This window comes from Balaenoptera physalus (genome assembly GCF_965194825.1).
Source record: "Balaenoptera physalus genome assembly, chromosome: 5".
NCBI classification, from domain to species: domain Eukaryota; kingdom Metazoa; phylum Chordata; class Mammalia; order Artiodactyla; family Balaenopteridae; genus Balaenoptera; species Balaenoptera physalus.
Window position 1 is genome coordinate 105430166 of NC_138884.1, and position 19419 is coordinate 105449584.

A 19419-nucleotide genomic window follows, 5' to 3' on the forward strand; every position below is an offset into this window, starting at 1 on the left:
TTCTTTTGTAATCCTACAAATTTGTGCATTTAAAACGTGATTCTGAGAAGGAGACCACCGTAGTCTTCACCACACTGCCAAAGGAATTCTTGCACAAAAAGGGTTAAGAATCCTGTCTGCCTCCTTTACTATTTGATCTTCATGCTGTCCCCGGAATGTTATACCTTAAGGACTGTGTCCTTAGAGTTATATATACATTCATATGTATATTTATGTACATACATGTATTTCCCTGACTGTGCCCCCCAAAAAAACCTCATCCAGTCTCCTGGCTTCCACTCTTAACCTCTGTTTTGATGAGCCACAGCCTCCAAGTTCCATGCTGTTTTCTAGACATCTCCACATATATATTATGGAAGAATTTTAAGCTCAGTGAATCTAAACTTATTTTCCTTTTTAAGCCTGTTCATTTTCTTATGTTCCCCATTAATTAGTGCCATTGACACCTTCCCTCTCACTCAGTATTAAAATACAAGAATCACTTTTGATTCTTTGTTCTTTCTTACAACCTCCTCTGAAAGCGATTATTAGTAAGTCACTAGGGATTATTAATAAGGCTGCTATGAACATTCTTATGCCTTTTGGACATCTGTTTCATTTCTCTTGGGAAAATCCATAAGAGTAGAATTGCTGGGTCATAGCATCAATGTATATTTAAAATATATTAGAAACTGACAGATCATTCTCCCAAATTTATCATTTCACAGACTCATTAGAAATGCATGAGAGTTCTAGTTGCTCCAGATCCCTGTCAGTAACTACTGTTATCCATCTTTGTTACTAGCTATTCTGGTAGGTGTGAAATGGTATCTCATTTTGCTTTAAATTATATTTTCCTCATAACTAATAATGTTGAGTGCTTTTTCAAGTTCTTATAGGCAGTTTGTAGATCTTCTTTTTTAGAGATCTGTTCAATTCGTTTGCCCATTTTTAGTAGGGTTGTTTGCTTTCTACTGTTGACTTATGTATTCTTTATAAATTCTGGATACAAGTCTTTTATAAGATGATTAGTAATGTTTTGTGTTTGTTGAATAGGGCTTTAACCTTGTTGAAGTGCCTATATACCTCCTAATTTGTTCAGCCTTGTGAGGTAGAAGACATAGTTTTGATATCCTCCATGTGGTAGCTAATTTAACTAGACACATAAGATGAAACTAAGCCGAGACGAAAACTACGAATATTGAAAGGGGATCTCTGAAAACTTGAAAGAGGCTTGGCAACTTTACCTTTTTGAAGTGGGCTTTACAAACTGTTGTATATTTTAAATGTTTTGTCTAACAGATTAAGCTTTAAACACATTTAAAACATGAAATAAAATTGTATTTACAAGATCATTATTAGATCTACAAAAGGTATTAATTTGTAATATCCAGGAAGTCCAGTAGAGGGATGGAAATGTGAAGTTGTAGGCCTTTTTTTTGTTTTTTAGTCCTGCCACATATAAGTATATAACCTCACTTGAAGATGATACTAAAATCATAAATATGTAGCCAATTTGCAAATGTGAGGCCCAGGTCAAATGACTCTCCTGGCTGCTTCTATGCTAGATAAAACTAGACAGAGCAGACTTTGTTCCACTTCTACACGGTTTAGTTCCTCTTTTTGAGAAAAATGTAACTAGTCTTATCAATTGATAAATTGATAGTTAATATAATGACTTAGGAATTTTCTTTTTATATGGTTTAGCTGTACCTCTTAATTGTGGAGGCAGGAGAGTGTGCTGCCATTTGGCCTCTGGTGTGCCAAGTGTCATACTTGCTCATATCTTTCTCTAGAGAATGATGAGGAAAAGGAGAAGAAATCCAAGTCTGTAAGGTTTTCCATTTATTGCCTCTATCACAAGAGATTTTCAGTAAAGTGTTAAGGATGAAATTATTAATGAAAATCAGGTGTTTTTTAAATTTGGAAGATTCAGTTAGCCCATGTTCTTCTTACATTCTTTTCTTACAAATGCTTTAAAAAGTTAGATATATTAATACTACTCTTTATATTGAGGAATTTTCTTTTCCTGGTAATATAGTTCAGTGATTGCAGAAGATAACATTTATTTATTTATTGGCTGGGTCTTAGTTGTGGCATGTGGGATCTTCATTCCGGCATGTGGACTTCTTAGTTGTGGCATGCGAACTCTTAGTTGCGGCATGCATGCAGGATCTAGTTCCCAGACCAGGGATCGAACCCGGGCCTCCTGCATTGAGAGCTTGGAGTCTTACCCACTGGACCACCAGGGAAGTCCCAACATTTCTTTATTACTAGACCCCGATTTTAAAATATTTTTTCCAATTGTTTGTACAGTATGGATGTTAGAGGTTGTTTTGTTGAAATGTGTATCTAGCAGTGGCGATGTATTATAGCATGCTAGAAACAGTTGCAATAGAGTGTTGGCAAAATTTGTCTGAAAACTTTAAAATGATTAGAATGTTATCACAGAACAATGTTAGTTTGGCACTGAGGAGTAGGTGCAGGGAATGGAGACCCAGTGTAAAAGGAGGATGAATACCCTAAGTTGTTAGGGGGATTAAAAGGGCATACAGTATGTGTCATTTTATAAATTCTTAACCCTATATGTAAATTATGAGCTATTATAAAATTTATGTAATGAATTATGAAAGATTACAAAATAATGTAAAATTTTTGCTACCTTTTCTGTAAAATTATGAGATTGGATTAGATTTTTGTCTCACCTGGTAGATCCTGAAGTCTAGTAGTCCTCAAAGTTGGTAAAAAGTACAGAAGCTATTTTTGACATTTCAAAAAGCCAGAAAAAAGTCATATATTTACTTGTAATAAGACTGTAAACCAAACAAAAAAAATTTTCTTTATATTTGGTTCAAATTGATATTACTTTTTCTTCATAAAATTTGCCAGACAAAACAACTTACCTCTTATTGGCATGTCTTTTAATTAAATTAAATAGGGAATTAAATTATGAAAGATTGGAAATCACTGTGCTATATATCGTCCAGTGTTTCCCAAGGTGTAAATGACCATAGTTTACTCTTACAAATTAAGATTAATGCATGTATTTATGGACAAATCAGAGATCCATCAGTGGCCATGTTTTTGTATTACCTAGTCATGTGTAGTAGACTTTCAGAGGATTTGCTTCCGAGATTCGTTTTCAATTACTGTGTTCCTAGACTTAATTCCACTCCATTTCTGTTGTTCTGCAACTACAGTTAAACTGTGTTCTAAAATTTGGATTAATTCGTTTTAGGGCACTGAATAGTATTTTTTATTGGAAATAAATGTTAAATAACAGTTCTCTATTGTACAGAACTCTATAATGATAATTAAAGGTTAATATACTTGTTTTTATATTTCAGCCACATGCTGCCTTGTTGATCATTTGTTTTCTGAGAATTGAATTCTAAATTTGGAAAAATAAGAATACGTTTTAGTCTTCTCTCCAGATACCTCTTTGATTCCCTCCTTTCTTCTACCCCTTCTCTCCTATCTCCACCAAAGTGGCAGTATATGGTATTCGGTCTCCATTAATGGGTAAAATACATAATTCCCGAGCACCTGAATAAGATCACTTTAAAGTGATATAAATTAAGAAGATGGGGAAGAGATTATTTTTTATAAGTCAGGGCTACTTCATTTGTTCTCTGTAAAACTGCGTGTTGAGTATGTTAGATTGAATCCCAGTGGGTGGACAGGCAATAGTTGCTCGGTGGGTAGTTAACATGTTCCATCATCTGCATTTTAGAAAGGCATGATAGTTTTTCTGTCCCAGCTTGAAGAGAAAATGAATTTTAAAATGCCTTGATGCCACATTTAGTGACTGCTTTTAGTCTGTGGAGAAAAACAATTTATTAATGAGATGCTTGCTCACTAGTAGTCAAGAAGTGTCAAATGGATGTGCTATGTAGTTGTCAAAATGTGAGTTGGAATTTGGTTTTTAAATGGCTTAATATAGCACCTTTTTTATTTACCCATAGTGTAAGATTACTATTGTTCCATAATTCATCAGATCTGCATTCCTAGATTTTCATGATTATTTACCTACTTATAGAATAATATAATTTGCATCTAAATTTAGTTGTCTATAACACATTTTTTCAAGAGCATCAATCATATTATTCATTAGTGAATAAATACAATCTCAACGCATGTATCAACATCAAAACTAAACATTATGAATAGTACGGCTGTAATTCCTTATTCTAAAGGGTCTCTGGTGCCACCTACTGAATAGTTTTTTACAGGAAGAAAAGTATGTGAAATCAAATGGATTTTTTTTTTTTTAATGAATTGACATGTTTTTATTTATTTATTTATTATTTTTGGCTGTGTTGGGTCTTCGTTTCTGTGCGAGGGCTTTTTCTCTAGTTGCGGCAAGTGGGGGCCACTCTTCATCGCGGTGCGCGGGCCTCTCACTATCGTGGTCTCTCTTGTTGTGGAGCACAGGCTCCAGACGCACAGGTTCAGTAGTTGTGGCTCACAGGCCTAGTTGCTCCACGGCATGTGGGATCTTCCCAGACCAGGGCTCGAACCCGTGTCCCCTGCATTAGCAGGCAGATTCTCAACCACTGCGCCACCAGGGAAGCCCTGGATTTTTTACTTAATCCAATTTTTTGTTTTGTTTGGTAAATTAATAAACTTCATTTTTTAGAGCAGTTTTGGGTTTACAGAAAAGTTGAACAGAAAGTACAGAGTGTTCCCATATACTTTGCCCACTCAGTTTCTCCTGTTATCGGCATCCTTCATTGCTGGTTGTACATTTGTTACAATTGATGAATCAATGTTGACAAATTATTATTACATAAGGCCCATAGTTTACATTAGGTTCACTTTTTGTATGCTGTACAGTTGTGTGGGTTTTAATAAATGTACAATTTCATGTATCCACCATTACAGTGTTATACACAGTAGTTTCACTACTGTGAAAATCCTCTGTACTCCGCTTATTCATCCTTCTACCCCATGCCCCAGCTTGTGTCAAACACTGTCTCCATAGTTTTACCTTTTCCAGAATGTCATATAGTTGGAATCATACAGTATATAGCCTTTTTAGATTGGCTTCTTTCACTTAGTAATGTGCATTTAAAGTTCCTCTTTGTCTTTTTGTAGCTTGGTAGATAGCTCATTTCTTTTTATTACTGAATGATGTTCCATGCTGTGGATATACCACAGTTTTGTTTATCTATTAACCTGTTGAAGGACATTTTGTTTGCTTCCAATTTTTAGCAATTATAAGTAAAGCTGCTATAAACATTTATTAGTTTATGTGCAGACATAAGTTTTCAGCTCATTTGGGTAAATACCTAGGAGTGCAATTCCTGGATCCTGTGGTAAGACTTTAGCTTTGTTAAGAAACTACCAAACTATCTTCCAGTGTGGCTGTACCAATTTGCATTTCCATCTGGAATGAATGAGAATTCCTTTTGCTCCACATCCTCACCAGCAATTGCTGTTGTCAGTGTTTTGGATTTTAGACATTCTAATAGGTGTGTGGTGGTATATTTTTATTGTTTTAATTTACAGTTCTTTAATTTACAGTTCTTTTATATACTTATTTGCTATCTGCATATCTTCTTGGGTGAGATAATCTGTTCAGATCTTTTGCCCATTTTTTAATCAGTTTTTCATTTTCTCATTGTTGAGTTTATATATTTTGGACACAAAAGCCCTTTATCAGGTAAGTGTTTTGTAAATATTTTATCTCAGTCTGTGGCTTATCTTTCCATTCTCTTAACAGAGTCTTTCACAGATTAAAAACTTTTAATTTTAATGAAGTCTACTTTATCAAATTTTTTCATGCATCATGCTTTTGTTGTTTTATCTAAAAAGTCTTTGCCAAACCCGAAGACACCAAGAGTTTTTCCTATGTTGTCTTCTTGTGGTTTTATAGTTTTGTGTTTTACATTTAGGTGTATGACCTATTTTGAGTTCATTTTTGTGAAAAATACAAGGTCTTTGTCTAGGTTCTTTCTTTGTATGTGGTTGTTTGGTTGTTCCACCATCATTTCTTGGAGACAGTCCTTTCTCCATTTGATTACTTTTGCTCCTTTATCAAAGATCAGTTGACTCTTGTTTGTGTGGGTCTATTTCTGGGCGCTCTATTCTGTTTCACTGATCTATTTGTCTGTTTGAGTTCATTATCATACTGTCTTGATTACTGTAGCTTTATAATAAGTCTTGAGGTTGGTAGTATCAGTTCTCCAATTTGGCTCTTTTTTGCTATTGTGTTGGCTAATCTGTGTCCTTCGCCTTTCTATATAAACTTAAGAATCAGTTTGTCAATACCCACAAAGTATTGTGGGATTTTGATTAGGATTATATTGAATCTATAAAATTGGGAAGAACTGACATCTTAACAATATTGAGTTTCTATCTGTGAACATGGAATGTCTCTCCATTTATTCAGTTCTTTGATTTCTTTCATCTGTTTGTGGTTTTCCTTATATAGATCTTGTATATATTTTCTTAGCTTTATACCTAAGTACTTCATTAAAAGGGTGCTAATGTAAATTGCATTATGTTTCAAATTCCACTTGTTCATTGGTGGTGTATAGGAAGATGATTGACTTTTGTGTATTCACCTTGTATCCTGCAACCTTGCTATTATTAGTTCCAGGATTTTGTTTTTTAAATTTTTCCAAACAATGTTATATGTAATTTTTTTTTTTGGAGTACAGAATAATATGAACATTGCCAGTGCATTTTCAGAATAAAAGTAACTGATTCAAAATCTGAAAAATTATCATCCTCTAATGAATATATAGACAACAGTTCTAAATGCTGTATTAATCTATTGAATCCAAAAGTATACTGAAAGAATAATAATCTAAATAATAATCCATGACCTAGTAACCTTATTATTGGCTTGATTCCTCAAATCAATAAGTTAAATTGAGAATAATCTTACGTTCACCCTAATAGAATTTTTTCTTTTATTTTTATTGAAGTGTAGTTGATTTATATTACTGTATTAGTTTCAGTTATAGAACATAATGATGCAAAATTTTTATAGATTATACTCCATTTCAACTTAAAACATATTGGCTATATTCCCTACATTGAACAATATATCATTGTAGCTTATTTATTTCATACATAGTAGTTTGTACCTCTTAATCCCTACCCTGCCCTGCCCCGCCCCCTTCCCTCTCCCCATTAATAATCACTAGTTTGTTCTGTATATCTGTGAGTCTGTTTCTGATTTGTTATATTCATTCGTTTTATTTTTTAGATTCGACATATAAGTAATAACATCAGTATTTCTCTTTCTCTGTCTCATTTCGCTAAGCATAATACCTTCCAGGTCCATCCACATTGTTGGAAGTAGCAAAATTTCATTTTTCTTTTATGGTTGAGTGTATTCCATTGTATATATATACCACATCTTATTTATACACTCATCTGTTGGTGGACACTTGGGTGACTTCCAAATTTTGGCTGTTAAACAGCCTTGTTGCTGCTATGAACAACATTGTTGGAAGTTTTTTTTTATTACTGATCCAATTTCATTACTGGTCTGTTCATATTTTCTGTTTCTTCCTGGCTTGGTATAGGGAGATTGTACATTTCTATGAGTTTGTCCATTTTACTGGTATATAGTTTTTCATAGGAATCTGTTATGATCCTTTGTACTTCTGTGGTGTTGATTGTTACTTCTCCTTTTTCAGTTCTGATTTTATTGATTTAGGCCTGCTCTCTTTTTTTCTTATGAGTCTGAGTAAAGGTTTATCAATTTTGTTTATTTTTTCAAAGAACCTGCTCTTATTTTCATTGATCTTCTCTATTGTTTTTTAAGTTTCTATTTCATTTATTTCTGCTCTCATCTTTATGATTTCTTGTCTTCTGTTTATAGGATTTGTTTGTTCTCCTTTTTCTGGTTCCTTTAGATGTGAGGTTAGGTTATTATTTGAGATTTTTTTTTCTTGGTTCCTGAGTTACACTTGTATCACTTACTTCCCTCTTAGAATTGCTTTTGCTGCATCCCACAGATTTTGGATCATTGTGTTTTCATTTTCATTTGTCTCTATGTAATTTTTGTTGTTCTTTGATTTCTTCGGTGATTCATTGGTTGTTTACTAGCACATTGTTTAGCTTCCACATGTTTGTGTTTCTTGCAGTTTTTTTTCTTGTAGTTGATTTCTAGTGTCATAGCATTGTGGTTGGGAAAGATGTTTGATATTATTTCAGTTTTCTTATGTTTACCAAGGTTTGTTTTGTGGCCTAGCATGTGATCTATCCTGCAGAATGTGCCATGTGCACTTGAAAAGAGTATATATTGTTGCTTTTGGATGGGATGTTCTCTATATATCTCTTAAGTTCACTTGATCTAATGTGTCATTTAAGGCCAGTTTCCTTGTTGATTCTCTGTCTGGATGATCTGTCCATTGATGTAAGTGGGTTGTTAAAGTCCCTACTGTTATTGTGTTACTGTCAATTTCTCCCTTTATGACTGTTAATATTTGCTTTATGTGTTTAGTTGTTCCTATGTTGGGTGCATATATGTTTATAATTGTTATATCTTCTTCTTGGATTGATCCATTGATTATTGTGTGATGTCCTTCTTTGTCTCTTGCTACAGTCTTTGTTTTAACATCTATTTTGTCTGATACAAGTATTGCTGCTCCAGCTTTCTTTTGATTTCTATTTTCATGGAATACCTTTTTCCATCCTCTCACTTTCAGTCAGTGTGTGTGTCAAGTAATTATTGATAAGTATGTATTTATTGCCATTTTGTTAGCTGTTTTGGGGTTGGTTTTATAGTTCTTTTTTGTTCCTTTTTTTCTCTTCTTTGTGATGTGATGACTGTCTTTAGTGTTATGTTTGGATTCCTTTCTCTTTTTCGTCTGTTTATCTATTTTGATTTGTGATTACCATGAGGTAGGAGTGTGTGTGTGTGTGTGTGTGTGTGTGTGTGTGTCTGTGCGTGTGTGTGTATTTATTTATTTATTTTAAGTTGCTGATCTCTTAATTTCAAACTCATTTTTAATACTCCAGTATTTTTACTCCCCTCCCCCCATGGTTACTGTTTTTGAATCATATTTTACATCTTTCTGTTTGTGTACCCTTAATTACTTATTAGGGATATAGATGATTTTACTACTTTTGTCTTTTAAGCTTCCTACTAGCTTTGTACGTGGTTGATTTACTACTTTTACTGTATATTTGCCTTTACTAGTGAGATTTTCCTTTCATAATTTTCATGTTTCCAGTTGTGGCCTCTTTTTCACTTAGAGAAGTGCCTTTAACATTTCTTATAAAGCTGATTTGGTGAAGCTGAACTCCTAGCTTTTGTTTGTCTCTAAAACTTTTAATCTCTCCATCAAATCTGAATGAAAGCCTTGCTGAGTAGAGTATTCTTGGTTGTAGGTTTTTCCCTTTCATTACTCGAAATATATCATGCCACTCCCTTCTGGCCTGCAGAGTTTCTGCTGAAAAATCAGCTGGTAGCTGAATGAATGTTCCCTTATGTAATTTGTTGCTTTTCCCTTGCTGCTTTTAATATTCTCTCTTTATTTTTAATTTTTGCCGTTACAATTACAGTGTGTCTTGGTGTGGTCCTCTTTGGGTTGATCCTGTATGGGACTCTCTGTGCTTCCTGGACCTTTCCCATATTAGTGAATTTTTTAGCTATTATGTCTTCTGCCCCTTTTTCTCTCTCGTCTCCTCTGGGACCCCTATAGTGGGACTGTACGTACGCTTGATGTTGTCCCAGGGGTCTCTTAAACTGCCCTCATTTCTTTTCTTTTTTCTGTTCAGCTTCAGTGATTTCCACTGCTTTTGTCTTCCAGCTCACTAATCTGTTCCTTTCTATCATTAATGTACTGTTGATTTCTTCTAGTAGTGTAATTTTCATTTCAGTTAAATTGTATTCTTCATCTCTGTTTGGTTCTTCTTTATATCTTGTAACTCTTTGTCAAACTTCTCACTGTATTCATCTCCAGGAATTTTTTTGTTGATTCTTTCATATAGACAATCATGTTATCTGTTAACAAAGACAGTTTTATTTCTTTATTCCCCATATGTATACGTGTTGTTTTTTCTTGTTACCTAGAGCTTTTTATTATGTTACCTAGAGCTTCCATTATGATGCTGAATAGGTGTGGTAAGAGGGGACCTCCTTACCTTGTTCCTGATCTTAGGGGGAAAATATCTAGGTTTTCACCATTAAGTATGATGTTAGTTGTAGGTTTTTGTAGATGTTATTTATCAAGTTGAAGAAGTTCTCCTCTGTTCCTGGTTTGCTGAGTTTTTATTATGAATGAGTATTAGGTTTTGTCAGATGCTTTTTCTGCATCAGTTGAGGTGATCATATGATTTTTCTTCTTAGCCTGTTGATGTGCTCGATTGCATTAATTGGTTTTCAAATGTTGAATCTGCTTTGTATACCTGAAATAAATTCCACTTGGTCATTGTGTATAATTCCATTTGTACATTGTTGGATTCGATTTGCTAGTATTTAGCAAGATTTTTAAATTTATTTTCATGAGAGATATTGCTCTGTAGTTTTGTCTTTATCTTTCTTTTGTATTACTATAATGCTGACCTTAGAATGAATTGGTAAGTACTCCCACCTCTTCTAGTCTCTGGAAGAGATGGTAGGATATTGGTGTAATTTCTTCCCTAATACTTGGTAGAATTCACCAGTGAAACCATCTGGGTTGGTGCTTTCTGCTTTGAAAGGTGATTATTCATTCATTTTTAACAGATATAAGCTTACCCATGTTATGTATTTCTTTGTGTGTGTTTTGCCAGATTGTGTCTTTCAAATAATTGGTCTGTTTCGTGTAAGTTGTCATATTTGTGGGTATGAAGTTGTTCATAATGTTTATTTATCATCCTTTTAATACTCATGAGATCAATTGTGATGGCTTTTTTTTCATTTCTGTGTTTGTAACTTGTGTCTTGCCACTCTTTCTTGTCATCCTGGTTAGAGGTTATCAATTTTAACCACGTTTTCAAAGAACCAGATGATCTTAGTTTTTAAGAAGGCATAGACTATATATACTGGATTCTTTATTCTGAAAGTTCTCTAATATCATCTGCTTTTTAGTTTTCTTAAGGAAGGAAAGATTCTGAAAGCATATCATAGATTTTTTTCCCTTAATCTTATTTTCACTTTATGGTCCCCATAGGCTTTTCAGATCTTACTTAATGTTGAAACATAGAGGCATATCACAAAGATAACAAAGAGGTGCTTTTTGTCAGGATGAGTAACTCTGCCCCAAAGAGAGTTTTACTGTGGGGATTTAACCAACTCTACCCTTTCCTATGAGAATTCAACACTAAAGCTCCAGGAATTGTCATGAGATATGACAACATTGAAAAATCATTTGCTCTTTTGCTTATTATTCTACATTTAGACTTAAAATTTTTCCACAGAGTTAGAGCTGCTCAGAATGTTCCCCTAGGAAGTTTAAATGCCTCAACTACATCATTAAGCTTCAAAGGTTATTGAAGGTAGATAACATAAATCACCTTAGTATATTTAAACTGTCTAAAGAGATAATTCTGTATGTTTACATGAATTATATCTTTTAAACGTAAGGCATATGAATAATTTGTTTTTTAAATGAATTGTTAAAGAAGTATTTATTTTTGAAATGACAAAGAATTTTATAACCAAGGAAGATTTGGTTTCTTGATTCTGGAAATACAGATGATTAGAAATATGAAACTCTCATTAAAGAAACAATGAAAAATCCTAGATTAAAAATCAAAACTTAAAATAGAGAGCAAGAATATATATCTGTATCCAAAAGGAGAAAATCTCCCCTGGTAGTATTTAGCCATTGACTACTTGCCACAGGGTTTAATAAGAATCTGAGTTCAAACTAATTCAAAAATCTAGAATTTAATTTAAAATCATCTTGCATTGGAAGCAACCCAGTTGTCCATGGACAGAAGAATAGATAAGCAAAATGTAGTGTATATATACAATGGAATATTAGTCACCCTTAAAAGGGGGAAAATTCTGACATATGCTTCAACGTGGAGGAACCTTGAGGATATTACAGTAAGTGAAATAAACCAGTCACAAAATGAAAAATGCAGTGTGATTCCACTTATATATGAGGTAGTTGGAGTAGTCAAAATCATAGAGACAGAAAGTAGAATTGTGGTTGCTGTGAGTGGAGGGGGATGAGAGATTATTGTTTAATGGGTATAGTTTCAGTTTTATAAGATGAAAAGTTATGGAGATGGATTGTGGTGAAGGTTGCACAACATTATAAATGTATATAATACCACTGAACTAAACTATACACTTAAAATGGTTAAGATGGTAAATTTTATGTTATGTGTATTTTACCACAATAGAAAAAATTTTTTTAATCATCTTTGTTTTCAAAATAGTCCCAAATATAAAGTTCTTTAAAAAATGAATTCATTCCCCCCATAATAAAATAAATCATAAAACACATAAGCAAACAGTTTATAATTGTTGGCAGAAATAATAAAGAACCAGAACCAACCTTCAAAGACTGGATTTTTTAATTAAAAGATAAGAATATAAAAAGGGTATGTTTTAATCTATTTAAAGAAATATGAAGTTTAACATTAAAAGCATGAGTAAAAGCTAGAGACTATCATAAACTACCCACCATGTATAAAAAATAACCAAATAGAATGTCTAAAAATTAAAAATACAATAATGGAATTTTAAAACATAATGAAAGTTTTAAACAACCAATTACATTTGGGAGGGTCATTGATAATTGGGAAGGTTGAAGAAGTCACAAAAAATGCAGCAACAAAATGAAAAATTTGAAAGATGCTAAGAGACATGAAAAATATAGTGAAATGAGGTATTGTGTGTCTAATCAGAATTTAAGGTGGGGATTATAAATAGAATTTAAGAGAGGCAATATTTAAAGCGATACTACCAGAGAATTTTCTAGAATTTATGAAAGACATGAATCATATTCAGGGATCCTAGTGTTACCTAACAGGATGAGTGAAAATAAATTCACATCAGACTTAGTTGAAGACTGCAGAGCAAGAGAAAATGTTGATAACAACCAGAAGTACAGGACTGATTACTTACAGTTGAATAACAGACTGACAGCTGCTTTCTAAGCAGAAATGGACTCCTACAAAAGAAACTGACTATCAACTTAGGATCTGGTAAAAGCTCTTTCAAGAAACAAATTTGTTTGCAGATTAAAAAAACGGAAAACAGAAACTTTACCTCCAATAGACTTAAAACAAAAACAAAACCAAAAAACCCTCTGAGGGTTATACTTGAGGAAGAAATAAAACAATCTTGAAAAGAAAGTCTGAAATGCAAGGAGGAATGAAAGTACGAATTGGTAAACATTGAAGTAAATCTAAAGAAAAACTGATTGCATAAAATAATAAAAATAATAGCTACTTGTGGGATTAATAAATCCCGTTAATACCTGAAAACAAGAGCATGTAAGCCTAGAGTGGTATGAGTGGAATTAAAGCATTGTACAGCCCTTTTTAATAGAGCAAATATATTTATTAACTTCAGACTTTCCTTGACAAGGAAGAATAATGCATCTGAAAATTTTGGGGCTAAGTGATGAAAGAATAGCTCTAGAGATACTGGTTTCAAACCAGTAGAAGAGGGAAAATACATGGAAAATTTTTTTCAAAAGAAAAATTGGGACCTGTAAAAGCAAAAAATAGGAATAAATAGAAATACTAGTTATTTAAATAGATGTAGTACAAATTCTCCAATTAAGACATCGATTATTAGGTAGATTAAAAATTCAAATCCACCTATATGTTCTTTATAAAAGACTCCTTGAAAATGTGAAAGGCTGGAAAAAAATACACACTAGTAAAAGCCTGACCAAATATGCATAACAATGTATAACATCAAACATAATGATTTATAAAGACAGAAGTATTCAAAATTAATTGGATTTTTATATCATGATAAAAGGTACTGTTTCACCACAAAACCATGACAGTTGTGAATATGTGTGTCAGAATAACACAGCCTTAAAATATGATGCAAAAATTATCAAAAATACAAGGAGAACATCATAGACAGGGAGTTTAAGATCTTGTTAAGTCCAACAGACCTAATGTTAATGAGAAGAAAGAAGATTTGAACAACATAGTTAATAAGTTTGAGGTAATGGGCATACATAGAGCCCCAAACCCAATCATTGCAAATTTCGAAAACTTGTAAACATTTTTACAAGTATACTCAAAATTTTATAAAAACTGACTGCATTTTGTGCCATTAAGAAGTTATCAACAAGTAAAAACTGATATCACACAGACCATATTTCTTGATACAGTTCAGTTAAGATGGCAATCAGTAACAAAAAAGATAACTTTAAAGGAATAAGTTTATGCATATGGAAATATTATGACATTTCTAAGTAATTTATGGGATAAAGAAGGAATCCTAATGGCTATCAGAATATATTTGGCACTAAATAATATTAAAAATACATTTTAAAGCTTATAAGACTTATAGGATTTGGTAGAAGGAGATTTATAGCCTTAAATTTTTATATTAAGAAAAAGATTGGAAATTTAATAAGTCAGCGGAGCATCTAAGTGAAGGAGTTTTTTTTTTTTAAGTAACGCTAAGGGACTTCCCTGGTGGCGCAGTGGTTAAGAATCTGCCTGCCAGTGCAGGGGACACGGGTTCGAGCCCTGGTCTGGGAAGATCCCACTGTTGGTAGCTGCAGAGTAACTAAGCCCATGTGCCACAACTACTGAGCCTGTGCTCTAGTGCCCGCGAACCACAACTACTGAGCCCATGTGCTGCAACTACTGAAGCCCGTGCACCTAGAGCCCGTGCTCCACAACAAGAGAAGCCACCGCAATAAGAAGCCTGCGCACCGCAACAAAGAGTAACGCCTGGTCACCGCAACTAGAGAAAGCCCACATGCAGCAATGAAGACCCAACGCAGCCAAAAATAAATGAATAAAATAAAATAAAGTAACCCTAAATAGTTAGGAGAAAGGCAGACAAAGAAGATATCACCAAAACTTGTGAAATAATATGCAAAGATAAAATAGAAAAGATAAAGTTAAAAAGTCAATTTTTTAAAAAAGGCTATTAAAGTTAAAATGTCAAAATTTGCTGGTATCTGAAATTTTACATCCTAAAATTCTAGGAATTTAATGCTTCAAGTGTTTTGCTCATTTTTAAAGTTTTTGGTCTAGGGAGATTTCCCAAATTATTGTCTTTGATTTTTTTCTCCTGATAGGGATTGTTAGAAAATAGTTGCATTATATAAAAATTATGTAATTAGGCTACTGCTTTTTGAGGACTTTGTGATAAGCACTGGGTGAGCGCTCTCTATACATTAGTTCATTTAATCCTTGAAGCAACTCCTTTAGACACTATTAGTAAAACTGCTTTACAGATAAAGAAATTATGGCTTATAAAGTAACTTATGCAATGTTATACAGCCTGTAATCAGCAGAGCTGAAATTTGATTCCAGGTGTATCTGACTACAATGATGTATTTCCAACCATTCTTCTGTATTGCCTTCCAGTGTACTGTTTATTATGGGTTAAAAATATACTAAGTTTGGTGGTTCTCCAAGTGTGATACATGGAACTCTTGGGTCTCTAAGACTCATTCAAGGAATCTGCAAGGTCAAAACTTTAAAAAAAAAATTCTAAGATGTTATTTGCCACTTTTGCTGTGTTGACCTTAAAACTGATGGTGCAAGAGCAATGTTGGTTAAAATTACTGGTACCCTAGCATGAGTCAAACCAGTGGCACTAAACTATACCTAGTAGTCCTTGTGTTCTTCAGCACCACACACATTGTAGTGAAAAAAAAAGGGCTATTACACTTAAGAGTGCCCTTGATGAAGGAATAAAATTGTTTTAATTTATGAAAATTTAAGTCTTGGGTTAGACATTTTAAAAAATATTCTGTACAATTAAATGTGAAGTACTCAAAATATTTCTCTTGCATACCAAATTGCATTGGTTGTCTTGCGGACAAAAAACTTTGTTAAGGGCCTTAACTCATAAATAGTATTTATTAATATTTGTGTCAAATAATATAGCAGTGAACTTCATAAAACAGAAACTTGAGAGAATTCAGAGTAAAAGACAAACACTTCAGGAGTATTAACATGTTACTTTCAGTCCTAGATCGGTAAAGTGGATCTAAAATAAGTAAGGAGGGGGCCAGGGTGGGGGCCGCAGCGCCGGGGGTCGGGACGTCCCAGCGGCGGCAGTGGGAGGCGGCTGGGAGGAGTAACATAACAATGGCTGCCCAAGGAGAACCCCAAGTTCAGTTCAAACTTGTATTGGTTGGTGATGGTGGTACTGGTAAAACTACATTTGTAAAACGGCATCTGACTGGTGAATTTGAGAAGAAGTATGTAGCTACCTTGGGTGTTGAGGTCCATCCCCTTGTGTTCCATACCAGCAGAGGACCTATTCAGTTCAATGTATGGGATACAGCTGGTCAGGAGAAATTTGGTGGACTGAGAGATGGCTATTATATCCAAGCTCAGTGTGCCATTATAACGTTTGATGTAACATCGAGAGTTACTTACAAGAACGTTCATAGAGAACTGGTAGGAGTGTGTGAGAACATCCCCATCGTGTTGTGTGGCAACAAAGTGGGTATTAAGGACAGAAGGGTTAAGGCAAAGTCAATTGTCTTACACCGAAAGAAGAATCTTCAGTACTATGACATTTCTGCCAAAGAAACTACAGCTTTGCAAAGCCCTTCCTCTGACTTGCTAGAAAACTGATCGGAGACGCTAACTGAGAGTTCGTCACCATGCCTGCTCTCGCCCTGCCAGAGGTGGTCATGGACCCAGCATTGGCAGCGCAGTACGAGCGCGATCTAGAGGCTACTCAGACAACTGCCCTCCCGGATGAAGATGATGACCTGTGAGAAAGTGAAGCTGGAGCCCAGCATCAGGAGTCTAGTTTTATAGGCAACTGTCCTGTGATGTCAGTGGTGCAGCGTGTTTGCCACTTTATTATATAACTAAGCAGAACATGTGCTTAATCTTTGGGATGCTGAAGGAGATGAATGAGCTTCGGAGTGAATGTGGCAGTTAAAAAAAAAAACGTTCATTTTTTTGGACCTGCATATTTAGGTGTTTTGGAACACAGTTGTTTCCTCCTTGAGTTTCAAATATAAGACTGCTACAGTCACATCACAGTATTCAGTGGTGGAATCTTGTTTGTTACTGTCATTCCCATTTCTTTTCATTTAGAATCAGAATAAAGTTGTATTTCAAATAAAATAAATAAATAAATAAAATAAGTAAGGATATATAGTAGAAGCCCTAAAATAATAGTAAGGGGTAGTTTATGGGTATAAGTTGAACTCTATCCTCAGGTAATATAAACTATTCTTTTTTCTCAAGTGTACATAGAACATTCACAAACAATTTATATACAAAGTCAAAAAGAAATCCTGAGAAGTTCATAAAGTAGAAACAATACCCAAAAAAAAGCTTTTTTTAAAAATCATAATGCCATAAAGATAAAAATGAATAACAACAGCAAAAAATTAAGTCCTATCCACCTACAATGTAAACATTCTTTTAAACAACTTTAGTGTGAAAGGGAAGAAAAAAAGTATAGGATCTCTTTAAAATATACTAATAATGAAAAAACTACATGTAAGAATCTAGAGGATATAATTAAAACAGTGATTAGGAAAAGATTTGGCCTTTAATATTTTTATCAATAAAAACTACAGAATGAGAATAAGTTAAATTCCCATCAAAAAAAACTAGGAAAAAAAATCACAAAATAGAAATTCCCTGGCAATCCAGTGATTAGGAGTCTCTTCTTCCACTGCAGGGAGAACGGGTTCAATCTCTGGTCAGGGAACTAAGATCCCACAAGCCACTAGGCGCTTCCGGAAAAAAAAAAAAAAAAAAAAAAAAACCTCAACAAAGTAAATCAGAATAATGAACAAGGAAGGAAATAATAAAGATAAAAGCAAAAATTATTAAGGTGGAAGACAGAAAAACATTAAGACTAAAAAATAAATAGAAAAAAAAGATTTTTCTTTGGAAAAGGCCATGAAATAAAGTACTAGTTAACCAATTGGCCAGGGAACAGGGGAGAGGTTAGCACAGAAGGAGAAAGCAGAGATGTAGAAGACATGATAAGGGGGAAATAATCATTGAAGCAGAAAATTTAAAAAGTCATAGTTTCTGTTTTGTACAACTTAGGTGAAGTGGATAAAATTAATAGGAAAATCCAGTTTACCAAAACTGTCTCCAAAGAGCTAGAAGACTTAAACAGGTTATTCGTTTTTTTGTGTGTGTGTTTTTTTTTTTTTTTTAAGAAATAGAAAAATGTATCAAGAAACCAACAAAAACACCAAGCCGGGAGGTTTAAAAGTTATATTTTACCAAATTTTCTAAGATCAGCTAATCTCTATGTTTCATAAAATCTTTCAGAACATAAAAAAGTAAGTTCCCAAATTATTTTTTAAATGACTATGATGTTGATCTAGATAAAAATCTCATATAGTTCACACACATACACACACATGACTACAGAATAATCTTATTTATATCAATACAAAAATATCAAACAAAATTCTACAGTGTTGTAGTAAAATAATACATCATTGATCAAGTGTTGCATTGATCAGTGGTTCTGTCTTAGGAAATCCATTAACATAAATCACCTGTTAACCTAAGGAAGAACAAAAAAGTGTACTTCATCTCTACTGATGTTCAAAAGGTCTTTGGAAAAATTCAGCATGTTCCTGCTAAATATATTTGGTAAAAAAAGGAATTTATGCATGTATCTTCAACCTGATAAAACACATATACTCCTGTTTTTAAAATACAGCTTAAAATGTGGACACTACTGACAGCATTCCTACTAAAACTGGAACAAGATAGGATTGTCCTGTGTCCCCACTATTCAACATCTTGTTGGAGGTTTGGGTTTGTGCAATTAGATAAGAGAAAACTGTTTTAGATTCATAAGAATTGGAAAAGAAGAAATACAACTAGTTCTGTTTGCAAATGATATTAGAAGACCAAGAGCATTGATAATAAAACTAACTCAAATAGTAAAAGAATTTAGCACAGGGATTTCCCTGGTGGCGCAGTGGTTAAGAATCCGCCTGCCAGTGCAGGGGACATGGGTTTGATCCCTGGTCCGGGAAGATCCCACATGCCGCGGAGCAACTAAGCCCGTGCGCCACAACTACTGAGCCTGCACTCTAGAGCCCGTGAGCCACAACTACGGAAGCCCGCACGCCTAGAGCCTGTGCTCCACAACAGGAGAAGCCACTGCATTGAGAAGCCCGCGCATTGCAACGAAGAGTAGCCCCCATGTCACCACAACTAGAGGAAGCCTGTGCACAGCAACGAAGACCCAACGCAGCTAAAAATAAATAAATAAATTTATATTAAAAACAAAGAACCCGGCCTTTCTCACCTTCTGAGATGGCCCACGTTCTGTCTGTAGAGTGTGTTTCTCTCTAAATAAATCCACTTCTTAAA

General features: G+C 34.0%; 1 protein-coding gene and 1 pseudogene across 23 annotated transcripts in view; both read left to right on the plus strand.

Moving 5' to 3' along the window:
• The window catches only part of LCORL (ligand dependent nuclear receptor corepressor like), a 196543-nt gene that overhangs the window by 99283 nt on the left and 77841 nt on the right, over window positions 1–19419 (plus strand). The window lies entirely within an intron of this gene.
• LOC309661215 (GTP-binding nuclear protein Ran pseudogene) lies at window positions 14639–18233 on the plus strand (annotated as a pseudogene). The gene has a single exon. The product of its transcript is annotated as a GTP-binding nuclear protein Ran pseudogene (transcript).